We start from the raw sequence: 21260 nt of genomic DNA on the forward strand, positions 1-21260 counted from the left end.
CGAAATTTTTTTTCAAAAAAAGAAAAAAAAACAGCTTTGGAAAAAAAATTTGTTTACCTAAAAATATTTAAAATTTTTATTTTGAAGCATAATTTTGTGAAGGGTATATAAGATTCGGCACAGCTGAATATAGCTCTCTTACTTGTTATACCCTGCACCACCATAGTGGGGAGGGTATTATGCTTTTGTGCAGATGTTTGTAACGCCCAAAAATATTAGTCTAACACCCACCTTAAAGTATACCGATCGACTTAGAATCACTTTCTGAGTCGACTAAACGATGTCCGTCCGTCCGTCCGTCTGGTTGGCTGGCTGTCCATGTAAACCTTGTGCGCAGAGTACAGGTCGCAATTTTGAAGATATTTCGATCAAATTTGGTACATATTATTTTTTCGGCCCAAGGACCAAGCCTGGCTTGGCTTGGCTGAAATCGGTCCATTATTTCACCTAGTCCCCATACAAATGTCCTTCCGAAATTGGACTTTATCGGTCATAAATGTTTAATTTATAAATGTATCTCCACAAATTGCTCTCCAAATAAGTTTTATATATACAAAATTCATGTCACCAAATTTTATTATGATCGGTCCATAATTAGTCATAGCTCCCATATAGTCCCGCTTCCGAAAATCACTTTAACGTGCATAAATCGCTTAAAACTGTTGGTATACTCACAAAATTCAACATAGTAAACTTTCATATAGACGCAAATCACACGACCTAATTTCATGGTGATCGGTCCATAATTGGTCATAGCACCCATATAAGGCCCAATTCCGAAAATCACTCAAAAATAAAAATTATTGAAATTTTAAGTAAAAGAGTAATTACTTAGTGTAGGGTATTATATGGTCGGGCTTGACTTTCTTACTTGTTTTTTTTTTTAGTTTTGCACTGTGAAGTCATAGTAAACCGAAGATTATCTAATATGTTTCAAATATCGTAGACAAATTATGATTATTTTTATCTTTAAATGAAATCCAAAACTCCCTAAAGGAAAGCAAACTGTAGTTAGCTTCAGTCGTAGGTCATTATATTGTTAATTTTGACCACTAGTCGTAGGATTTTATGTAGCTTAGTTTAAGTTTCAGCTTTAGACCTTTATGTAGCCTTTTTTAAGGCTCAATCGTAGGTCTATATGCTCAATTTTAGCTTTAACTGAAGTTCTTTATGCACTCCAGTTTTAGTTTTACTCCTATTTCCTTAATCAGCTTAATTTTAGCTTCTATTCTAGATCCTTATGCAGCTCAATTTTAGCCTAATCGTATGTCAATGTGCAGCTCAATTTTAATCTAATCGGAGGTTTTTGTTTAACTCAATTTTAGATTCAATCTTAGGCCTCTTTAAAGTCCAATTTTAGCTTCAATCATAACTATTTAGCTTCATTCGTAGATATTTATGTAGTCTGCATCATAGGCTTTTGACAACTGAGTTAGGTCTTTGACAAGAATGTTTGCGATCTATGTGTTTTTATCTATGGTCTGAATTTCGTTACGGCAGTAGATCTTTATGTAGTCTGAATCATAAGTTTTTGACAACTGAGTTGGGACTTTGACAAGAAAGTTTGCGATCTATGTGTTTTTATCTATGGTCTGAATTTAGCTTGGGTAGTAGGTCTTTATGTAGCCCAATTTTAGCTTCAATTTAAGAACTCTATGTGTCTTAATTTTAGCTTCAATCATAGATCTTAAAGTAGCCAATTTGAGCATCAGTTTAATCTATACCCTGCTCGATTTAAGCTTCAAACTATTTTTAAGATTTTAAATAAATCTATTTAAAAATATAATTTTATTTCATCCCATATATCTTTATTTAAATTACACTGAAGTATTAAACAATTTTGAAACACAATTTAGAAAATCTGATTTTTGAACTGCAGCCCCACCTAACACTGACTAGGTTTCTTAATGGCCAGCTGCTTATGATGATACGCCCACACCTCACATATCGAAGGTATAGCCAAACATTTGCATTCAATGGGATGTCTACCTTTTGCCTTGCCTCGAGTACATTCCGAGAATGAGGGATAAGGTGATTTGCGTTTGGCACATTTGGCGGGCTTGCGTTGCGTCAAACAAGAGGGTGGCTTTCGTCCCACCTTACATTGCGGCATTTTGATGTGAGGACATTTGGTTTTGCTTTGCAAGCAGATTTCTTGTTTGCACGCTGTCTGGGGACGTTCTTTGCGAGGACGTTTCTTCAATTTAGGCTTGATGGGTTTGTGACAGCATATGACTTTTGGTCGTATAAACTGTTCGGGACATTCATCCCAGGTTTGCTGATACGAGCGCTCAGCTTTATCCGAGCGCCTATATAATAGTTGATCGAAACGGGGCAAAGCATCGGGACACGGATCGCCACAGCAGTATATGCTACGTTTGATTTTTATTTCCGCTTTATCTTGTGGCAAGGAGGGCGGAGCCGGTTGAGTTTGTTTGGCGGCCTTGGCATTTTTGATGTCACAGGGTCCATTTTTAAAGCGATCACCACATTTTGGTTCTAAGGACTTGGCACATTTAGCTGATCTGGCATCTGAGCTGAAGTTTGCTTTATTGGACTGCAGACGTTGCATCAAATAAGAGCTGCACTTATTTGTATATTTTAGTAGATTTATGAGGTTTATTCTCTTGATATTTGCTAAGGCCATTGTTTTAATTTAGCTTTAGATTTATTTTTAATAAATTTGTTTATTTTTTTTTAATTTATAAAATTTTAATGAAAATTACAAAGAATTTAGAAGAGTATTGATGTGTTTTAAAAGAAAATTTTTTTGGAAATTTGTTTTTTTTTGGAAATATTTTTGAAATATAAAATAATTAGGACAAATAATTCATAGAGTGCTTTAATGAAATTTATTAGTACCAAGTCTGCTTTTACACAGGGCAAGTTTTCTTGCCTCAAGTCTGAGTTTATAGCAGAGAGATGCATGAAGAAAGAAGAGGGGTATACACTTGGTCTGCTTTTACACTCGGCAAGTTTTCTTGCCGCAAGTCTGTGTTTATAGGAGAGTGAGGAAAGAAGAAAGAAGAGGCAAGTCTCTTTTGTTTTCTCATTTTCACTATGGCGTCTATTAGGTTTTGACATACAAAATTGAACACACACTTGCTGTGTGTAAACAGACGAGCAAGTTTAAAAGAGAATCGAAGAGACCTGCTTCAAGTAAGCTTGCAGTGTGTAAAAGCTGACTTAATCGTAGGCCTTTATAAAGCTCTATTTTAGCTTTAATCTTTGGTCTTTATGCTGAACAATTCCATCTTAAATTTTAGGTATTTATGTTGAACAAATTTAGCTTCAATCGTAGGACTTTATTTAGTTCAATTTCATCTTCAATCGTAGATCATTGTGTTGAAAAATTTTATCTTCAATCGTAGGTCTTTGTGTTGAAAAATTTTTGGTACAATCGTAGGTCCTTATGTTGAACCATTTTAGCTTCAATCGTAGGTCTCTATGTAGTCAAATTTTAGCTTCAATCGCAGGTCTTTATATAGTCAAATTTCAGCTTCAAACGTAGGTCTCTATGTAGTCAAATTTCAGCTTCAAATGTAGGTCTTTATGTTGAGAAATTTTAGTTTCAATCGTATGGCTTTATATTGAACAATTTTAGCTTCAATCGTAGGTCTCTATGTACTAAAATTTTAGCTTCAATGGCAGGTCTTTATGTCGAAAATTTTTTGCTTCAATCGTAGGTCTCTATGTAGTCAAATTCAGCTTCAAACGTAGGGCTTTATGTTGAGTAATTTTAGCTTCAATCGCAGGTCTTTATGTCGAACATTTTTTGCTTCAATCGTAGGTCTCTATGTAGTAAAATTTTGGCTTCAATCGTAGGTCTCTATGTAGTCAAATTTCAGATTCGAACGTAAGTCTTTATGTTGTGCAATTTTTGCTTCAATCGTAGGTCTTTATGTTGAACAATTTTTGCTTCAATCGTAGGTCTCTATATAGTCAAATTTCAGCTTCAAACGTAGGTCTTTATGTTGAGTTATTTTAGCACCAATCGTAGGTCTCTATATAGTCAAATTTTAGCTTCAATCGTAGGTCTCTATGTAGTCAAATTTCAGCTTCAAACGTAGGTCTCTATGTAGTAAAATTTCAGCTTCAAAGGCAGGTCTTTATGTTGAACAATTTTAGCTTTAATCGTAGGTCTTTATGTTGAAAATTTTTTGCTTCAATCGTAGGTCTCTATGTTGAACAATTTTAGCTTCAATCGTATGGCTCTATGTAGTCAAATTTTAGCTTCAATCGTAGGTCTCTATGTAGTCAAATTTCAGCTTCAAACGTAGGTCTCTATTTACTCAAATTTCAGCTTCAAAGGCAGGTCTTTATGTTGAGCAATTTTAGTTTCAATCGTAGGGCTTTATATTGAACAATTTTAGCTTTAATCGTAGGTCTCTATGTACTCAAATTTTAGCTTCTATCGTAGGTCTCTATGTTGAACAATTTTAGCTTCAATCGTATGTCTCTATGTAGTCAAATTTTAGCTTCAATCGTAGGTCTCTATGTAGTCAAATTTCAGCTACAAACGTAGGTCTCTGTGTAGTCAAATTTCAGCTTCAAACGTAGGTCTTTATGTTGAGCAATTTTAGTTTCAATCGTAGGGCTTTATATTGAACAATTTTAGCTTCAATCGTAGGTCTTTATGTTGAAAATTTTTTGCTTCAATCGTAGGTCTCTATGTAGTCAAATTTCAGCTTCAAACGTAGGTCTATATGTTGAGTAATTTTAGCTTCAATCGTAGGGCTTTATATTGAGCAACAATCGTAGGGGTCTATGTAGTAAAATTTTAGCTTCAGCCATATGTCTTTATGTTGAGCAATTTTAGCTTCAACCATAAATCTTTATTAAGTTAAATTTTAGCTTCTATCGTGGGTCTTTATATTAACTGACCATATCATTTCTCTGAGTGCATGAAAACACTTGCATTTGATTAAACAAATTTCCTTGAGAAACACATATAAATTAAAACTTTGTTTTGCCATATTGGATTTAGACAAACTATTATAATTATGCCCTTAAAATAAATAATAAAAAATGCTCCATAATATTATTGCAGGAGGTGGGGGGAGCAGAGAAAACCAAGGATTTTAAACAAATAAAAAAGTATTTCATTTATAAATTGCCAGTGGTCTTTCTACAGCTTCTTGCCTAAAAAGGAATTATTAAAGTCTACTTTTAAGGGCACATACACAAATACACAAGCAAACTAAACATAAATGAGTAAGTAGTAAATAGTTGTAGTAAAAGTAAACTACTACTACTACAACTACAAGTTCATTTACATTACTAATACATATTAGACCAAATAAGGCAATAGTTTTGTTTAAGAACTTTTTAGATTTATTATTGCTGTTGTCTTGGGCTTAAATACATATTATACACATATTTATTTCGAAAAATGCAAAAAAAACACACAAAAATTATTATTATGCAAATTCTAAATAAGTACAAACATTTTCATATTATTTTCCAAAATGAGTAGGAGGAGGAGGTTCTATTATACAAACATTTATAAAATATAAATTAAAAGAGCTGAGGAAGCAGCATTAGGACCAGAAAAAGTCTGGTGTTGCTGGGTGTTAGAAAAAGTAATCATATTATGTGTTAAAAACTTTGAAATGCAGCAGTAGCAGCAGCAACAACAACAAATTGTTTAAAGGATTTTTGGATTTACATTTGTTTTTAATTTCTATGATAAGCAATTTTCTATGATTGTAGAACAAAAAAAAAGCAAAAAAAAAACGGTTTAGCCACCCAGTTTTAATATGAATTAAAATAGAAAGTTGGTAGTAGAAATAAAAGAGAAGCTATAGATGCTAAAAAAAACTAATTTAATTGCAAATGTAAATGTTGTGGATAATGTAAATGACAGAACATTTATAGTATAGTTGTAGTTTTTTTTCTACAAAAACAAATAATAATGTAAAGAAAAAATTTTAAATATTACCAAAAATTATAAACAAGAATAATATACATAGATAGATAGTTGCAGTTTTAGTTTGCTAAAAGTTTTAAGTAGATTTTTAAATATGCATTTTATACAATAGTTTATAGATAGAAATGGATATTAGAATATATGTAAGTAATTTAAAATATTCGTTTAAGTTATTTTTTATAGTAACAAAGATACCAGCATGATTTCAATAGTAGGATAAAAATTTTTCTAAAAAATGTTCAGATTTTTGCTTGAATTTCATACAATTGGAAAAATCCTATAAAATTTTAAAATGTGCCCAACAAAATGTGTTCGAAAGTGAAGTTTCTTTAGTAAATATGTCTTCTGTCGGAAAAAATTAGCTTTAAGACCTACTATTAAAGCTAAAATTGTTCGACATCAAGACCTACGATTGAAGCTGAAGTTGAATTTCTTAAAGGTCTAAGATTTATTTAATTAATGACGAACGATTGAGACCTGCAATTGGAGTTAAAATTTGACTACATTGAGACCTGCGATTGAAGCTAGAATTTGACTACATAGAGGCCTTCGTTTGAGACTAAAATTTGACAATAGAGAGACCTACGATTGAAGCTAAAATTTGACTACATAGAGACCTACGATTGAAGCTAAGTATTGACTACATAGAGGCCTATGACTGAAACTAAAATTTGACTATATAGAGACCTGCGATTGAAGCTGAAATGCTTTAACATTAATACCAACGATTAATGCTAAAATTGAGTTAATAAAAATCTACGATTAAAGACAAACTTGAGCTAAATAAAGTCCTGCTATAGAATAAAAAATTGGACTACTTGAATACCTACGATTGAATCTAAAATTTGACTACATAGAGACCGACAATTGAAGCTAAATCTTGACTACATTGAGACTTGCGATTGAAGCTAGAATTTGACTACATAGTGGCCTTCGTTTGAGACTAAAATTTGACAGTAGAGAAACCTACGATTGAAACTAAGACTTGGCTACATAGAGGCCTACGATTGAACCAAAAAATGGATACATACACCATACGTATGAAGCTAAAATTTTACTTCATATAAACTTACGACTGAAGCTAAAATTTGACTACATAGAAACTTATGATTGAAGCTAAAATTTGACTACAGAGAGACCTATGGTTTGGGCCAAAATTTGACTACAAAGAGACCTACGATTGAAGCTAAAACTTGACTACATAGAGGCCTACGATTGAAGTTAAAATTTTACTACATGGAGACCTATGATTGAAGCTAAAATTCGACTACATAGACCCCTATGTTTGAAGCAAAAATTTTACTTCATAACCTACGATGGAAGCAAACATTTTTAAACATAAATTTCTTCGACTGAAGCTAAAATTGTTCATGAGGAAGACAAATGTTTAAAAACCTACACGTGAAGTGAAAGTTGTTTAACAAGCAGACGAACGTTTTAAGCCTAAATTATTATACAGGAAGAACTAAGATCGAAGGTAAAATTGTACATTTTGAAGGCATTCTGAAGCTGAAACTGATCAACATGAAAACCTGTGATTGAAGCCAAAACTGCTTAGCATAAAGAGCTTTGATCGAAATAAAAAATTTTCCAGATAAAGACAAATGTTTATAGTGAAAATTATTTAAGAAATAGACCCTAATTGAAGTTCGAGTTGTTCAGCATGAGGACAAATGTTTAGAGCCAACATTGCACTGCATAAAAACCTATGATTAAATCTAAAATTTTTCAAAATAAAGGCGACAGCACATAACAATAATTGAGCTATAAAAGGACTGAAGCTAAAATTTAGCTAAATCAAGGCCTATGATTGTAGCTAAAATTGGGCTACATAAAGACCTATGATTGAAACAAAAATGTAACTATAGAAACAGCTACGACTGATGCTAAAATTAAGCTGCACAAAGACCTACTGCTGGAGCTTAACATTTTCAGTATAGGGTCCAACGATTACATCTAAAATTTTGTAAAATAAAGATCCACGATTAAGATAAGATTGAAGCTAAAATTTAGGTATATGAAAACCTAGGAAAAAATATAAATTAAATATTGTCGTCATATTTTTACAATTCCAAATATTAATTAGGATGGATTATCAATACGTTATTTAAACCTCACAAACTTCAACTTGAAATATTTCCATTTAATCTTTCAAAAGACCTGTTCGTGTACTACTGATCAAAAAACTAAAAGGGATTACCAGTTTAAAGCTCACTCAATAGCTATTGGTTCAACAAACATCGATTAATAATGTTTACAACAATAATTATTTGTTAATAGCAACAACTGCCAACAATTGTAGATAAATAAACAGTCAAACAAGCTAAATACTTATGAAATAAAACCAAATAAAACAATAGCAACAAATACAAAAAAAAACAAATATTAATATAATTGTTAATAAATGAAAAAAAAAACTAAAATTTACATTTTATGTTAAATATGAAAAAATAAAATATTTAACAAAAAAAAAAAAATAAAAACAAATACAAAACTTGTGAGTATTGGCAGGCAGTTGGCTGTAAGTTGGCAATTTTAGTTGTGGTTTGTATTTAAATAAATACACATTTATACGTACTGACTGTATAGTTTATATAGATCATAGAGGGAAAATTATATTTGTAAATAGTACTAAACTTATTGCTTGGGGGTAAAAGAAAGTACCCAAATTTCGTAAACACATTAGTAAGTAGGGAGCTAGAGGGGTAATAGTTTCTTTCAGATAATTGGAAACCAAGTTGAAACCCTTCAATACAATTAAATGCGTTTTAGGCAGAAGAATTTATAGTTTTGTTTTGAAGGCGTATGATTAATATTAATTAGGAACTTACTTTGAAAACTAGGCTATATCTTCAATAATTCTAAAGATATTTAAATGATTTAAACAGATTTTAAAAGCCAACATAATATGAAAAATGCAAATGTTTTTTTTCAGTTTTGCAAAGTTTTTGTTTAAAAATTTTTAATGAAAATTAAAAAAAAAAATAAAAAAAAAATATTTTTGAGACTTTTAGTTTTATTTCAAACAATTTTAATTTTGTTTTAAAGGAAATTTAAACAAAATTTAATAATATAATTAGTAAATACTATTAAGGTTTCTCAAAATTGTAAAAACCCTAAAAAGTACCAAGTCAATATAAACTTAAACCCCCATGCCTGCTGTCTCCACTCAAACACTTTTATATATTTGTATATGTATGTATGTATTTACTTTTTGCATTTTGTTTGTTTTAGTTTTAATATTATTTTTTTCACTTTATATTTTATTCGTCTACCCTAAACGTAATGAAGAAAAGAGATGGTAAATTGCAGCAGTGCAATAGAAAAATAAAATTATTATTTCTTTTTTTTTTTGTTTGTTTATTTAATTGTATTATTAGCATAATATTTAATTAAAAAATGAAATGAAAATTTTATATTAAAACCCAAATAGGGAGGAGTTTATAAGTTAAAACAATGTGAGTGGTTTTATGGGAGGAGAATGTGAGGGGTGAGAATATATAGAAAAAAAGGGGAAATGTATTTAAATGTTTTATAGTAACTAGGTATTATATATATTTAAATGTCAAATGCTAGAGAATTATTACAAATAAATAAGTATGCTAAGTAGGTCAGTAAAGTTTGTTGAGTTTAATAAATAATTATTGGCAAATATGAGAAAAACAGGGAGATTTTTTTTCATAATTTATATTGTAATTACAAAATTGTTGTATTATGTTTCAAAGCGAAATTTGTCTTTTAAATTAATAAAATTCTTTGAATATAGAAAAAGTTATGGAGGATTTTTTTATATTACTATTAATAAATATTAATCATACGCCCTGTATGACATAAAACATCAAAATATGATAGATTTGGCTCAATGTGGAAATTAGCATAGTTTTAACGACAAATCCCCAAACTAAATTTCTCATTTCAAACTGTTCTGCTAGAGAATAATACACTGCTAAGTTAATTTAAAAAAAAAATCAAAATTTGTTTGATTCTTTGATTTGATCAGAAAATGGCCTTTATTTTTTATTGTGATTATTAAAAATATATAATGAATTAAGTACAATCTGTCTGATTTCTTCAAGTTTCTTCTCTGTGTCTTCCTCTTGATTTGAGACTCTGCCAAATTTAATTCCCGCAAAAATTATCAATAAATCATTTTATCAAAATTTTCGAAAGGCATTTTTGCACAAACGCAGTTATTATTAGAACAAAATTGTACTACAATTAAAAACTGATTTGGTATACTTTTTATAACCATTAGAATTTTTAAAATCCAACAAATACAGCAAAAGTTAGAGAAAATTCTTCTATGGTACTCTTAATTAATATTAATCATACGCCTTGTTTACAGTAACATGGATCATACTTGAAAATACCTAACTAAACTTAAATTTGTCATCTTAAACACATTTATACAGTAAAAAATAATGATAAACACATACATATATAACTTTCTTTTAAAGGGTGTCTAATTATTTGCGCAAAATTTTACTGTAGGTTGAGTTGAAAATGAAAGAACGAGAACAAAAGGCTAGTGGAATCAATGGACAATACTTCATCTAAAGCAGAGTTATGTCTTTATATACAATATTTTATTTACAATAGTTGGCGTATCTTTTGATCGCCCAGAAGATCTTTGTCTTGAAGACCAAGCATTGGGGGAATTGCACCAAGAAGATTGTTGTAAAACTCAACAAGAGCTTGCAAAATCATTGGGCAAAATCAAGCAGCAATTTTGAAACTTTTGCGAGCAGCAGGATTCATCCAAAAGCAGGAAAATTGGTTACCATACCAATTGAAGCTGAGAAACATTGAAAGAAGATATTGGATATCCGTAATTGCTTGAACGCTATAAAATAAAATAATTTTTGCACCGAATCATTACTTGCGATCGAAAATGGCCGACCAACCAGCCAAAGTTAAATATCCATGGAGCTATGGTCATTCTCTGTATTTGATGAGAGCAAAAGGGCCCTATCTATTATGAGCTGCTGAAATCTGCTCAGACTATCAGAGATTTCTTTGAAGCCAGACATGAAACCGTAACATTCGATCATGACAAATCACAAGTTTTTAGAATGAAGGGGTTGGTAAGTTGTGCTTCACCTGCTTTATAGTCCAGATCTTGCTCCGTTCGACTACTAATTGTTTCGATCGTTGCAGAACGCTCTCTATGGAATACGCTCTGAAATAAGGAGTTCTTTTGGCGCAGAATGCATATGTTTCCAAAAAGATGGGAAAATGTCATAGCTAACAATGGCTAGTACTGTGATTAAATTTATATTGTACAAATGTTTGAAAATAAAAGCTAAAAATTTAAAGAAATTAAGCATTTTTAAGTCATACACCAAATAGTTAAATTTTAGTTTCAAGCTGCTCTATTTAGATTTAATATCTGGTCTTTACGCTTTAATCGTTTGATTTTATGTAGTTCTCTTTTAGTTTAAATCGTTGGTATTTACGTGGCTCAGTTTTAGTTTCAGTCGCTGGTCTTTACGCAGCTCAATTGTTGCTTCATTATTTTTATTGATTTTTTTTTATTAAATTTCGGAAAAACAGTGTGAATGCGTCTGCAAAGCCATGAAGGCCTTTTGTTATTACTATTTCTAGTATTTTATATAGCTGTCTATTTTCCGAATCAGTTAAATGTTCTTCATATCTCAAGAACCACCAAAGTTATAGACGATTTTCCAATGTATCTTCATAATTAATATTAATCATACGTAACCAAATGTAAAATAAGAGACTAGTAATATTTTCAACAAAATTTTAACTTCAATCGTTAATATTTAAGCTTTATGCAGCTTAATTTTATCATCAATCGGAGGTCTGCATGTAGCTTGAGCTCCCTACTACAATCGTTGTACAATATCCAAATGCTTTACCTTAAGTTACAGTATTAGACATTTTCTGGTAATATACTACCTTCTTACACTAATTATGTCTTGATTTATTTTTATTAAATTTTGGAAAAACAATGCGTATGCTCTAGGAAAGCCGAGGAGGAGGCTATTTGTTGATACTATTTTAGGATTTCTAGATCTGTCTGCTTTCCAAATCAATTAAAATTTTCTTGATATCTCAAGAAACACCGAAGTTATAGAGGGTTTTTCAAAGTAACCTCATAATTAATATTAATCATACGTAACCAAACATAAAAAATAAAATCCTTAAAAATTGTTCCTAAAAGTCATTAAAAAAATATAAAAATGGATGTAAAGCCAAAAACATCGGATTTATTATTATGACAGCAAAGAGACACTAAAAAAACTGAAAAGATTTGCTAAATTTTCATTAAATTTAAATTCCAAAATTTTATTCTTTGTCTTCTCTTTAATTAATAATTTATGGCCCCACTTACTCCAACACATGCACAACATGTTTTAAACATAAATTTATTATACGATATTGGTATAATTATCATCACAACAAATTTTTAACATAAATAACCCCCTCACTAACAAACACAGACAACTTTCTCATCAGGGAACATAAATTAATAGAAAAGAAAAGAAATTTTTTTTTTAAAAAAAAGAAAAAAACTAATATAAATATAAGTTAAATATCAAATCATTTAATGAACATTGAGTTGAACCAAAAAAAAAAAACTAACAAATAAAATAAATTACTAACATAAAAACTTGCATACATTATACAGTGAACATTTGCATGTTAAAACATTTGAAATGACCCACTTAAACCACGCATGGTTAAAGACGCAAGCAGCCAGCAGTATAAAAATTAAACTCTTGCAATAACAACAAAAACAAGACTCTTATTAAAATTGTTTTGAAATTCGTTTGTCTTCTTTTCTAAATAAAAAAAAAGATCCTCTAGTGCAACACTTCCCACCACCTCTTTATCGATTTCCGTCAATCAACTTTCTAATTGCCCAGAAAAGACAGACATTTCATACATTTAAACAAAGAAAGCTAGCTAGCTACGTACTTGCAACATTTTACAAACATATAATAATAATAATAATTGCCAATATTATGCATTAAACATCTTAGGCTGACTAGAAAGACACAAACAAAAAAATGGCACAAAAAAATTAAATATAAAATAATGATAGGCAATTTTTTTAGATCCCACTAAATTTGTAGAAAACTAAACAGTAAAAACTATAAAATCAAGAAACTGTTAATTAATAGAAATAACTAAACATATTCAAACAGCCTTTACTGTGACTGCAATGAACCAATTGCAAACTTAAGTAAGTAGTTCACATTTGACAATTTTGTTGCAAGTAGAGTCTAGTGTTGCTGGCTCAAAAAATTTAAAAGCAGCATTTAGACAATTTAAAGCATTAATAGTGTAATGTCAATCTTTTAAGTGTTTACTTACATGCAACATTTTATGGCAAACTGTTTTTTTTCTTTCTTTACAAACATGGGCCAATTTTGTGTGTTTAAAAAGTGTTAGTTTTGATGTTGCATGCTGTGTTATGTTGTAGTGGTCATATATAGAAATTTAAATCACTTTTAAAGTTGAGTGAGATGATGATGGTGATGGTGATGCTGATGGTGTATAAAAGGAAATTGCTGATAATAAAGTTGTAAGTGTGTAACTATTTTGAAAACTGTGTGAAACTAATTTTGAAAACCAAAAGAGATATGGTAGCTGGAAGACAAATTACAATGAGTTAAACAATAAGTTATTTTTATCTTAACAAATAAATTACTAAAAGTCTCTGCTTCCAATTACTATTTAAAGTTTTTCTATATCTTTTATAGAAAAAAAGTTATAGCTAATTTCCCCCATAACCTCATAATTAATATTAATCATACGTCATGTAATACATTTTTTGTTTCTAATTTCTTTAAAACCAATGCAATTTTTTTAATTTTTTCTTGATTTTACAGTTAATATTAGAATTATTTCATTTATAAAATAACATTTTTAAACAATTTTGTTTTCTTTTTTTTATATTTTCAAAAACAATTGTTTTTAATTATAAAAAATTTATTTTATATTGTAAAATAAAGTTAATGATATATTTGAATGCTAAGCTGGAAGTATCTGCTTTCATTATCTTTTTAAATTGTCCCTGTATCTTATATACATCAAAACTGATAACTGATGTTCCTTACCTACCTCATAATTAATATTAATCATACGCCGTGTAATAAATTTTTTGAAAACTGCTAATTTCTTTAAAACAACTGCATATTTTTTAATCTTTTCTTGACTTTACTGTTAATATCAGACTTAGTTTATTTATAAAACAAAAATCTTAAACAATTTTGTTAGATTTCCTTTACATTTTAAAGCAAAATTGATTTTAATTATAAAATACAGTCAGTTAGCTTAATATAGCCTAAATTCCTGGAAGTCTCTGCTTTCATTTTCTTTTTACATTTAAACTCTATCTTATATACAACAAAAGTTGTAACTGATTTTCCTTACCTGCCCCATAATTAATATTAATCATACGCCGTGCAATCATTTTTTGAAAACAGTTAATATCATCAAATCAAATGCCAGTTTTTAAATTTTTTTCTTGATTTTCCAATTAACAGTAGACTTAGTTTATTTACAAAATAAAAATTTTAAACAATATTGTTGGATTTCCTTTGTATTTTCAAGTAAAATTTTTTTTATTACAAAATTTTATTTTATATTGTAAAATAAAGTTAATGATATATATGACTGCATAAAATAACTGAAGCATTTAAAATGCTGGAAGCCTCTGCTTTCATCTTCTTTTTAAATTTCCCCTCTATCTTATACACAACAAAAGTTGTAACTGATTTGCATTACCTACCTCATAATTAATATTAATCATACGCCGTGTAATAAAGTTAATAAAGCTAATATCTTTAAAAAAATAAAAAAAATTTAAATTTTTTCTTGATTTCACAGTTACTACCAGACTTAGTTTATTAATAAAACAAAAATTTTAAACAATTTTGTTATATTTCTTTTATATTTTCAAGCAGAATTGTTTAAAATTATAAAATTTTATTTTATATTGTAAAATAAAGTTAATGATTTATTTAACAGCATAATATACCCTAATAACATAACTTGCTGGAAGTCCGTGCTTTCATTTTCTTTTTAAATTTCTCCTTTATCTTACATACCACAAAAGTTATAGCTGTTTATCCCTAACAACCTCATAATTAATATTAATTATACGCCTGGTAATATTTTTTTTTTAAATAGCTAATAAAATTAAAAGTAATTAAAATTTTTCCATTTTTTTAATTTTCCTAATAATAAAAGTTTTAATTTCTATATTAAACAAAGCTTTTTAATATATTTCCTTTACATTTTCCTGCTGAAATCATCTTAATTATAAAATTATATTTTTCATATATTTTTTTTCTTAAATATTTTTTATAATAGATATATGCTAATGAACAACTCGTTGTCAGGAAATATTACTCAAAAAAAAAAGACATAACATAAGTCCTTCATGTTTTAATTTCTCTGTATATTTAATACTTTTTTTTGCATATACATTTACAAGTAACAACCATAAGGGAGGACTAAATTTTGTCAGGATTATATATGCTTAGCCATAATGCTGGCAGTTGTGTGGCAATATTCACATCTAACTAACTGTCTGTGTAGCTGGCTGACAAACTATATTAAATATAAGTGTTGTACTCTAATATACATACTTGCATTCAAAATATACATACAAGTTTTTTTTCCTTTTTTTAATATGCATAATTTAAATAATGTAATTACGTTAAAATGTAATTGCAATTCTTGTTATTGTTGTACTTTACACATATAATTTAGTATAAAATTTATGGGACATAGTAGAATTCTATCCTATTAAATTGGAGTTGATTTAGAGTGGGTGAGTAGTATAAATCCTCTTTTGAGTAGACAAGACAAGTAAGGCGCCAATTTTAATTCGAATTATAACATTTGTAATTATGTCTTTTTAATTTTTTTTTTAAATAAATATATGGTAATAGTAAAATTAAAAGGATTATAGAGGCACATACATAATATAAAGAATGTATTTTAAAAACCGGTCATTTTAGAAATGTATAACTTCAATCTTTATTTGAACAACTCCATTGCTGAAATTGTATATAAATTGTAAACAATTTAACCTAATTATTTTTATAGATATCAAAATTTTTGGTCTGAAGATTATAAAAAGTATTTTGTTCTCAATTTCTGGCTTACAAATATTCTGTTTTAGTTTGAACTTAAACTTCTGCCTCCATCCTCATATTGTTAAAATTTATATTAGTTAATAACTCTTTCGTTCTTTACATTGCTCAAGTCAGCTTTTAAAATCACGTTTTCTGTATTGTTTTCAATTTATTTTTAAAATAAAAATTTTCTTATAGGTGACCTAAGATTGATATTAATTACGAGGCATGTTAATAAAATCACTTATAACTTTTTTTGTATAAAACGCAGTTGAATAATTTAAAAGGCAAATTAAAAGAGACAGTTAGGAAATTATTGGAACATAAAATTCCGTCTTAGGAAAATAAAATATATAATTAATCTCTAAACTTTTTTAATAAAAAATAAAAGTTTATTGATATACACTTGAAGCTACAGATTTGCTATAAAACCATTAATTTTCATATATTCTTTAAAAATTAAAAGTATTTTATATTGTTTTTAATTTATATTTAAAATAAAAATTTCCTTATAGGTGACGTATGATTAATATTAATTACTAGTAATGCTAATAAAATTGCTTATAATTTTTTTTGTATAAAAGGGAGTTGAATAATTTAAAAAGGAAATTAATAAAGACTAATAGGATATTATTAAAGTTCAACCAAATAGCTGAAAAAGTCACTTAGAGAAATAAAAAAAATAATTAATCTTAAAATTTTTTCAATAAAAAAAGTAAATTTTTAACACTTTCCAACAGCATTTTTGGAACAGAATATCAACTCTATAATTCTGAAAAGGCATGTTGAGTAGATAATTTTTGTGGAATAAACTTATAGTCCAGATGGTCTGAGTATTTTTTTTACAGTGAATCAAAGTTTTAATTTTTTGATCGAAGGGAGTATTATACTAAATGAAAAAAATGTTGTAAGTTAATTTCTTTGAGAATTATTATTCTCAGAGTTATATAGTGGAATTTTAGAGGGATAATTTTCATGGAAGATCTTAACCCTCTATCTCCTATCCTTAGGGGTCAATTTGAACCCTTTTTCGAGAAAATAAAAAAAAATCTTTTCAAAAAAGACATTTAAGGATTAAAATATTCCAGGGAAATTTGAGCCGGAAAATGCAGTAGGGGTCACGATTAAATAGCAAAATTTCACGCCACCTTGGGTCTCACATTTTTTAAAAATCATTTTTTAAATATGACGAGCCTACGATGAGTCATATTAGTTACAATTTCTATAAAATTATAATGAAAATAAAAATAATTTTAAAAAATCATGTTTTGTATATCGTTTCCCATTTATTTTAAAAATAAAAATTTCATTATTATTAGGAAAATCGTTAATAACTTTATTGCTATGCCAGTTTTTCAAATAACTAAAATTTAAAATATCAGAAAAAGCGTTAAAATATTCTTAAAAACAATTTAACAAAGAACCCAAAAAGGAGAAAAACTTAAGAATTTTTTAGAAAATTTTTTTTCATAATTTCAATCTATAATTTTGTATGTTATATTAAAAAAAAGTGAAACAGTTTTTAAACTATTATTATTGCTGAATTATGTAGTTTAAAATGCATTATAAAATTTAAAAATCGCTTAAGTTATACAATAGTTATGAACAATTTATCAAAAAAACTCACTAATTAATATTAATCATACGCCTGAGATATAAAAATTAAAAAAACCTTAAAATGTTAGGAAAATAAAGAAAATTTGTTTTGTTTATTACACAAATCTAACGCATAACACCTGTAAGTTAAAGAAAATAAAAAAAATAAACCACTTTACTTAGTAGTTAAATAAAATTATACAATAGACCTAAAACTTGATACCATCAGAAATTTAAAATTATCTTCCAGCAATGTATAAGAGTTTCCCTTACTGTAATAACTATATTACCCCAAACTCTAATTTACTCTTTCTATATCTAGAAATACCTTAGAGTATATTTGACATTGGTATTTTACTCTCCAATAGTAACAGGATAGCAGAAAATTTAAAGCAAAACTTTTATAGGAATTTCCAACACAAACAATTTCTATACAAAAATCCACCACACACTTACAAAACATAAAAAGAGCAAAAACACTCAAAGGATGAGAGCCAGCTAGTGTGTGTGAGAAAATAAGTTTTCGTCTAAAAACAAAAAGAAAACATGGGGTAAATTTGATTTTCCTTTTTGCTAACATTAATAGCAAGACACGTACCTTCAAATTGTCTTCGTTTTATTTAAGTGTTTGTTTTCATGCTTGTTTTACACACAAAACAAAGAATATATTAAAGAAATTGTAGTGTCTAGTAATTTCTGAGCTCCTTGTAGCAAATAGAGTAACAAAAAGAGAAGGAAATATATCGAGAACTAGAATTAATGACGGCGTCAAATATTTTAAATATTGTTGTTTTTTTTCTTTTCTTGTGAAACACCACTCAAAACATCTAAATATTGTTATTTTATACATTTGCCATTTCCTTTAAACTATGTTGGCATATTTATATAGTTTGTTTGTCAGTCTTTAGAGTTTTATTTTTATTTCGATATAATTGTTATTTTAATGGCAGTATAATTACGTTAAATACTATTAGTTGGAGCAATAATAATAAAATTGGCAAGAGAGGGAGAAAGAAAGGAAGAGAAAACTAAATGTGGAAAAAGTTGCCCTTTAACAGTAACTGTCATATGTGTTGGAGGAAATCTAATGTAATGACAAAGAGGATATTTATAAGAGGGCCAATGGATAATTCAATTTAATTTTTATATTAAAAACTTAAGATTTTCATAGATTTTCTGCTTAAACTTAAATTTATATTTATATGTCTTGCTTAAACATACTTTAAAATTTAAAACTTTTATATAGTTTTTGATTTATCTTTAAAATAAAAATTTCATGATAGTTGGCGTATGATTAATATTTATTACAAGGTATATAAGAAAATCTTTAATAACTTTTTTGCTATAGAAGGAATTTAATTGATTTAAAGTGGAAGTTAATAAAGACACATGGGGAATTATTTTACCACAAATATATTAGCAATATTTAAATAAAAGCAATAGACCACATAGAAAGGAAAAACAATTTTTTTATAAAAATAAAAATTTATTCATATTAATAACAAAATGTCAAATATTGCCAAAAAAAAAATTGGAGAAAAATTATAAATTATTTATTCCTCTAAAACTTATTGAACCACCCTTTGTATTTTTAAAACTACTTTGAGTTGAAAACGTCTTAACTCTTTGTCTTGCTTGAACATGCTGTAGATATCATGTTTTTCATGTTGTTTTCAATTTATTTAAAAAATAAAAATTTCATTATTGGTAGCGTATGCTTAATATTAATTACGAGGTATGTTAAGAAAATTTTTAATAACTTTTTTGTTAAGCCACTGATTTAAATAATTTAAAAAGGAAATTAATAGAGACACTTGGGTAATTATTTTTTCATAAATCTATTAGCATTATATATAAACAAAAGAGCTACAATACACCACTTGGAAAAAAAATATTTTTCTTATAAAAATAAAAATTTAATTACTTATATTTATAACAAAATCTCCAGTATTTCCTTCATTCATTATCTTCATTTAAACAATTATTTGGAGAAAAATTTTAAAATTTTTTATTCCTCGATTTCTTTTTACCTAAAACTTATTGATCCACCTTCGTGTTTTTAAAACTTATTTAAGTTTAAAATTCCTTAGCTCTTTGTCTTGCTTGAACATGCTTTAAATATCAAGATTTTCATATTGTTATCAATTTATTTAAAAAATTAAAATTTCATTATAGGTGGCGTATGATTAATATTAATTACAAGGTAAATTAAGAAAATCTTTTATAACTTTTTTGCTACAGCAGGAATTTAAATAATTTGAAGTGAAAATTAATAAAGACACTTAGGAAATTCATTGAACATAATTATGTAGCAAATATTCCAATAAAAGAGCTACAATATAAAAAATAAAAAAATATTTTTTTTATAGAAATAAATATTTATAAAAAAATTTCCACTAAACTTATTCATTATTTTCATTTAAACAATTATTTGCAAAAAAAATTAAAAATTGTTTATTTTCGATTTTTTTTTCTAAAACATATTGATCTACCTTCGTATTTTTAAAACTTATTTAAGTTAAAAATTCCTTAGCTCTTTGTCTTGCTCGAACATGCTTTAAATATCAAGGTTTTCATATTGTTTTCAATTTATTTAAAAAATAAAAATTTTATTACAGGTGGCGTATGATTAATATTAATTACGAGGTATCTTAACTAAATGTCTTATAACTTTTTTGTTAAGATACAGATTTAAATAATTTAAAAAGGATGTGAATTAAGACACCTTTATAGCTATAAATATTAGCATTATAAATAAAAGGAGTAACTAAAATTGTTATTAAAGCTACACTAAAGTTAGAATAGATCTTAATTCCTTAAAAATATATTTAAATCTTTTTTTATAAATTTCCTCTTTTTTATTAACTTTTCAATACAACCTCGTTTTTAAACACTTTATTTTTATTATTTACTATGTATCAACTCCTCATAACACTACAGTTTCATACAACATGTTTCATTTTTATTGTGTTTTTTTTTGTCTGCTGTTGTTTGTTGCTACTATTGTTGTTAAGTTTGTCACTTAAGTTGACTAATTAAAATGAACAATACGAAATTAATTACCACACTCACTATAACAATAATAACAAAAACAGCAACAACAAAATAAACTCATGTTTATAGAATTCATATACAATACAGCCAGAGTATAATAATAATAAGCCAAGGCTTCATCAATGTTGCATGATGGTATCGTAGATGAAACAGAAAGCGACAGACTACCAGCTGAATGTAAGGACAGACAAGGGCACATAGCAGCACTACATGAGTAACAACATACTTGTATTGAAGTGTGCCTCAATGAAGCGCCAAAAATAATAATAATGCTACATTATATTTAGAGTTGTCGATGCAACTCATAAGAGAAAAAAACAGTGGAAAGTCTTAAAAATGAACCGTACTCTAAAATTTTTAACTTTTGGGAACTTTCCAACTTAAAATTTTATCGAAATTATTTTATACAACAGTTTTAGATACAAGCTATTGTTTACTATATTTAAAAAATTATTCATAGAATCCTGCAAATGATTTCAAAGACTTGTTTGTAATACATTTCTCAAAATCTTTATTTTGTGATTTTATATATTTGCTTCCACAAGTTCCCTGTTTAGCTCTCCTGC

The 21260-nt window shown here is 27.8% G+C and overlaps 1 protein-coding gene across 1 annotated transcript in view; it reads right to left on the minus strand.

Moving 5' to 3' along the window:
- Positions 1 to 21260, minus strand: part of pdm3 (pou domain motif 3) — a 245733-nt gene that overhangs the window by 95733 nt on the left and 128740 nt on the right. The gene's annotated exons all lie outside the window — the stretch shown is intronic.

The sequence above is a fragment of the Calliphora vicina genome, chromosome 5 (genome assembly GCF_958450345.1).
Source record: "Calliphora vicina chromosome 5, idCalVici1.1, whole genome shotgun sequence".
NCBI classification, from domain to species: domain Eukaryota; kingdom Metazoa; phylum Arthropoda; class Insecta; order Diptera; family Calliphoridae; genus Calliphora; species Calliphora vicina.